The 5894-nt window shown below is 42.1% G+C and overlaps 1 protein-coding gene across 1 annotated transcript in view; it reads left to right on the forward strand.

Moving 5' to 3' along the window:
- Positions 1-5894, forward strand: part of ARHGAP26 (Rho GTPase activating protein 26) — a 416968-nt gene that overhangs the window by 169615 nt on the left and 241459 nt on the right. The gene's annotated exons all lie outside the window — the stretch shown is intronic.

Consider the following 5894-nt stretch of genomic DNA (forward strand, 5'->3'; position numbering starts at 1 on the left):
TAGTTGTTCTCTTTACTTAATACCTGTCCTTGATTCATTTCACTTTATTTACAAAATATTCTTAAAAAAATAAATATGTTTCTGATTCTCTAACCGAGTATTGCTTACTGGGTAAAGGAACCCTACCAATAAATGACATAGAAATAAAATTATACTGATATATTCCAATTAAATACTTGCTAAAATCTCTGAGCCTGTGCTCAGCTTTTCTCTCAGTTATAAAGAAATAAAAGGATGTTAGCAAATGTTATGTTGAAGCCATGCTAACACCAAAGAGAGACTATTTTAGATGTCACAAAACCTAAAAGAGACTAGGAAGGGACTATTGTGAACTTGTAACAATGATTTTCAAGGATGAGTCCCTGAGCCAGCTGAAGTCATTTGGGGCAAAGCAGGCCCTGTAGGATGCTGCTAAAATCCAGCGGTGATTGCATTGGTCTTGTTTGCACTGGGAGAGAGTCAAGCTAAATAGGTGAAACACAGTGATTTAAAGGGCTCGTAAAAGTTTATAGTGTAGTTTAATCTCTAGTAGACAGTTGTAATATAAGACTTTTATTTTCTCTCTCCCAGCTCTTCTCCTCTTGCAGTTTGGACAGTTTGGCTTGTTTCCAGAGATTTGCTTTGCAGTGTGCAGAATGGCAGTTATTCTGTACAGCTGGGGTGGTAGAAAAGGAAGAGTACAGGAAAGTCAAATATTGACACACATTTTCCTATCTCTTTGAGGACTCAGAACCGAGTGGAGTCACAAATAGGAAAACTGTTCCATTTGCATGCACAGCATACTGTAGGAGGGCATGCATACGCACACAGGCGGCTCTCAGGTCTCTGTGGGTGGAGGACTCTTGGCCTATTTGGAATTCCATGAGTGACGTCTCCCTGCTCCCCAGCAGGGCTCAGATTTGGATCAGTCTTCTAATATTTCAGAGTACTTTCACATACCTGATTTCATTTTCTCTACATGCCTTCTGTTGGCATGTGAAGTATAATTAAGAAGATAAATACTCTGTGAAAGTATGTGCAAATATTTGGCCTCCCAATTGCAAAAAGAAATAACAGGTTATCCTCAATTCTGCTTCCTTCCATTAGGGTGGATAAATAAGTGTTGATTATTTGTTAAAACTCTTTAGGAAAGCCAGATGGGTATTAAAAGCCTTCCTTTTTTTTTCTTAAATAATTTTTCGTTTGATAATCCCATTGCTGGAAAAATTTATTCCAGGTTCATAATTGAAAAGAAGAAAATTCAGCCCTAGCTGGTTTGGCTCACTGGATAGAGTGACGGCCTGTGGACTGAAGGGTCCCAGGTTTGATTCCGGTCAAGGGCACATGCTCAGGTTGTGGGCTCAATCCCTAGTAGGGGTCGTGTGGGAGGCAGCCGATCAATGGTCCCCTCTCATCAGTGATGTTTATATCTCTCTATCCCTTCCTATCTGAAATCAATAAAAAATATATTTTTTAAAAAGAAAATTCATTAATGAGCAATCTTTTATTTTTTAAAAAAATTGACTTATTTTTTAATCCTCATCCAAGGATATTTTTGTGTGTTTTTTTATTGACTTTAGAGAGAGAGGAAGGGAAAGATAGAGAAACATCAGTGTGGGAGAGAAACATCAATTGATTGCCTCCTGTATGCACCTCTAATGGGGCTGGACTCCACTGCTTAGGTATGTGCCCTGATCTGGAATCAAACCCACAACCTTTTGGTGTATAGGCCAATGCTCTAACCAGCTGAGTCACTCAGCCAGGGCTAATGAGTTAGCTTTTAAAATGGAAATGATTTGTATTTTCACCAATAGAGCAATAGGGAAGTAAACTATGGTATGACAACTCTTTGAACATTTATATAAGATCATAAATATTGAATGCAGAAAAATGCTCACTCGGTAGCTAGAAAAGTAATATATGAGAGTATATGCATGTTGTGATTACTTTTGGTAGTCAAAAGGAAGAATGAAGCATTTTATTTTCCGTCAGTGTGTATAAATACCCCCTAATAAGATATCTTTTGTGGATACTGTTGCTAAAGTTAAACTAATGAACAGAGTGCATATGAAGCATTTTGAATAGGAGAGTTGGTTATAGGAAAATTCCGACAAGCACAGTGCTGCCACACATACTGAGCATCTTGAGCCAGGCTTTCTGCTAATTATGGGGATAGAGAGACAGTAAAATATAGTTTCTGCCCTTCAACGGCTTATGATCTAGTAGAGGAAGGTGAACATGTGAAGAAACAAATGGAGTAGAGTTGTATTTCTAAGCATGGTTTGTTTTGGCTCAAGGCAAATTTTTGGCCTCATCTATACGAAAATTCCAGGAGTAGACTTTGTCTATTTCTGTTTTCTTCTCTGTTGGCTTTGCCCTCAGGTTGTATCTCTGCATGTGTGACCTACCAGCCATCCACTCCTGGTGGATCAAGCTTTCATCATCCTTATAGCTAGCAGTCCTAGTGAGAAGACCTGATTTTTTCCCCTATCCTATATAATAAAACCCTAATATGCAAATTGACCAAACTATGGAACAACTGGTTGCTATGACACGCACTGACCACCAGGGGGCAGATGCTCAACGCAGGAGTTGGGTCCTGTGTTGAGTGCCTGCTCTGAGAGGGAAGTGACCAGTGGTGGTGGTGGGAGGGCGGGGCCAGCCAGCGGGCGGTGCTTGGCCGCCAGCCAAGGCAGGTGCCAGTGGGGGTTGCCCTGCCCGCTGGTCACCCCACAGATGGCCCTGATCGCCGGCCAGGCATAGGTACCCTACCCTATATATTGGGAACAGTCTCTTAGATTTAAAAATTAAAACTTGGCAAGGCTACTCTAACATTGAAGAAACAGGATGATATGCATGGACTCTGGCTTGCACATTTTGTGGTCAGCCCTGATTCTGACACTTATAACTGTGTGACAAAGCCAATTACTTAACTTCTCTCTGCTTCAGTTTATTCACCCATAAGATGGGGAAAATGGTTCTACTGCCTCAGAAGGATCATGTTATGCACTATTTTTTATAATCTGGGCAAAACAATATAGCTGCTCATACAACAGCAAGATGCCTTTCACCTGTATGAAAAGCATAGTCACTGGTACATGCAGCGTCCCGGATTACGAGAGGGATGTCCGATTGCCGGGTTAGGCCCGACATCCTCTGAGGAGTCCTGGATTACAAGAGGATGCAGGCTGGGCTGAGGGGACCCCTCTCCCCTATGCACAAATTTCATGCACTGGACCTGTAGTAGTTCCAATAAAAGTTGTGGAGTTGGGTCACATGCCCATCCCTGAGCCAATCACTGTGGCCTGGAAGGGGGAGGATAGAATATGTTGATTGACCAGATAACTGGGTCACATGGGTAGGAAGAGGGGGCACCGCCTGGACTGACATTTGAGAAGGAGTGATTTCCCAGAGGAGATTGACGTGCTATTGCCAGAAGTGAGACTGGAAGGGGAGGGGGCAAGTTAAAACAAGAACCACTACAACAGTAATCTACTGATAGAAGTTATCATGAGTTATCGGTGGGCAAGGGAGAGAATGTGCCATTCACTCTGAAAAGTCTTTTTGGAGAATGTGGTGCTTAATTAAGTCTGGAATGAATGAATGAATGAATGAATGAATGGATAAATGAATAAAGGGGAGAAATGAATGAATGAATCAAAGACTAAATTAGACATCTTTTAGGCATGTAATTCTCTTATGTGAAACTTTTAAAGGTATGATTCTGTTCATTTAATTCAGATTTCAATCCTATTTTGGTAAAATTCAAGATTCTATAAGGTGGCATTAAAGTTTTAAATTTAAATGAATTTGAGGATTGAAGTATAGACTTAAAAACTATCTTTGTCAGAGATGTGCATTATAATACTTGGTGTGATGGGACTATGTATTCGATACATATTCTAAGTAGGAGGGAAATAGCCTAAGTTATAACTGTTTTTCTTTAACATTTGCAAGGGGCTGTGTGAGGTACTGTACTGTAAACTCTTGACTAGTTGTGGGGTTGAGTAACTCTGGTGAATAAAATATAAAAAAAAGCATGCTTGTGAAGATAATGAAATTGTAGAGGAAGGAATGCATCTATATTTTAGAAGGTGACAATAGCCAGTGTCTTCTGCACGGTAGAGAACACCCCTCCCTCTTTTGACTCAGATGTGTCTCTGCCTCATTGCAGCACTGATCGCTGCTATTTCCTAGGCTGGGGAGGCCCCAGGGTATAACTAGTTAGCTGTACTCTGGGAAGCTTGAGTAGGTTTAATCATATCTCTGAGCAAAAAAACGATTCCCTCTTTTTTTGTGTGCCTGCTCAATTTTTAACTGAGGCTGATGATGATGTAGTTGCTGACACATTTTGAGCATTTACTGTGTACCATTCTCTCTGTTAATACTGTCTCATGGTCCCTCGAGGTAAGTACAATTTTATTCCCAGTCCCCAGTTTGCATTTGAAGAAACTGAAGCTTAGAGAAGCCATATCCTGAAATCTTTCAATTCACACCAAGATAATCTGGTGGGAGTTTGAGGGAGCTGGTATTAAGGAGGAGGTTAATTTCATTTCCTGACTGTGTGATACCTGAGGTTTAAGATACTAAGTGGTGATAATTGGCTGAGAGGCCACTTAGGGAGAAGAGAGAAAGTCAGAGGCAATGAGGGGCCGACTGGCTGACTAACCCTAGGTCATGGAAGGCCTGCTCCCCCTCAACCTCTTTTGCTAAACCGTTTTGAGAGAGTATTTTGCTCAGAGATAAGCTACTGTCCATAGGCTTCCTTCTAACATTTGAAGGAAAGAAAACTCATCTTAATAGGGGATTTAGAGACAACAATAGGGGACTGCTTTAAAAGACTGTTCCTTCCTTCCTTCCTTCCTTCCTTCCTTCCTTCCTTCCTTCATTCAACAAACATGTGTCAAAGGTTTCAGATGTGCAGGTTAGGGGGGTAGTGGGTCTCTTGACTGCCCAGGCTGATGGAGGCTCTACCATATTGTAGCTGCACCGTCATGAATTAGGAGGAGAAAACTGGAGAGCCACATAAACGCTCTTATGGCCAAGCCTAGAAGTGACAAACCTTATTTCTACCCACATCTCTTTAGTCAGAACTCATCCACCTAGGCTCTGTCCAACAGCGAGGAAGGCTGGGAAACACAGGGGAGCAATGGATTTTCAGGAAAACTGAATGTTTCTGCCCTACCTGGGCCATAATGTCGATCAGGTACATAGGGCAGATGGCAAAGCATTTCACGTCCAGCGGAAAGTGTTAGCACACTACCCAGAGGCGTCAGACAGGTGTGCTGCTTTAGGAAGTTTAAACCAATCCCCGTATGAAGGCTGGGTCAGAAGGAGAAGGCACTAGAGCCAGGGAGACCCGTTAAGAAGAAGTTGTAACAGTCTTGGCGTTTGGCAAGAAGAGTAGCCTTAGTGTGACAGAGGAGAGTGAAGAGTAGAGATGGACACTACATTTTCTGTAGAAGATTGATGACATGAAAAGTTGGAGTTGGAAATCCTGATTTTGGAATCAAGAGGAGATATTTGAAACAGTGAGAGCCTCCCAAGGGAGAGGGAAGGGAGGTCCACCCAGAGCTCTGCGGCCCCAGAATCAGTGATCTTAGAATGGAAAATAAAAGGACTGCGAATGAAAGGTAAAGATTTTTTCTTTCTGTATCAGTTTGGGACTTTCTGTATTTCCCAATTTATCTAAAAGGAAGATGTGTTTCCTTTATAATCTATAATAATAAAAGCATAATATGCTAATTAGACTGGATGTCCTTCCAGACATCCTTCCGGATGAAGCCAGGGCTGTGAGGGAAGCCCAGGTCCCGGGTGCAGGAGAGAAGCTGGTGCCGGCAGCCCGGGGAGGAAGGCCTGCTCTTGCACAAATCTCATGCATCGGGCCTCTAGTGTTCCTGGAATGGCAGGCATGT

Source organism: Myotis davidii, unplaced genomic scaffold, assembly GCF_000327345.1.
Source record: "Myotis davidii unplaced genomic scaffold, ASM32734v1 scaffold89, whole genome shotgun sequence".
NCBI lineage: Eukaryota > Metazoa > Chordata > Mammalia > Chiroptera > Vespertilionidae > Myotis > Myotis davidii.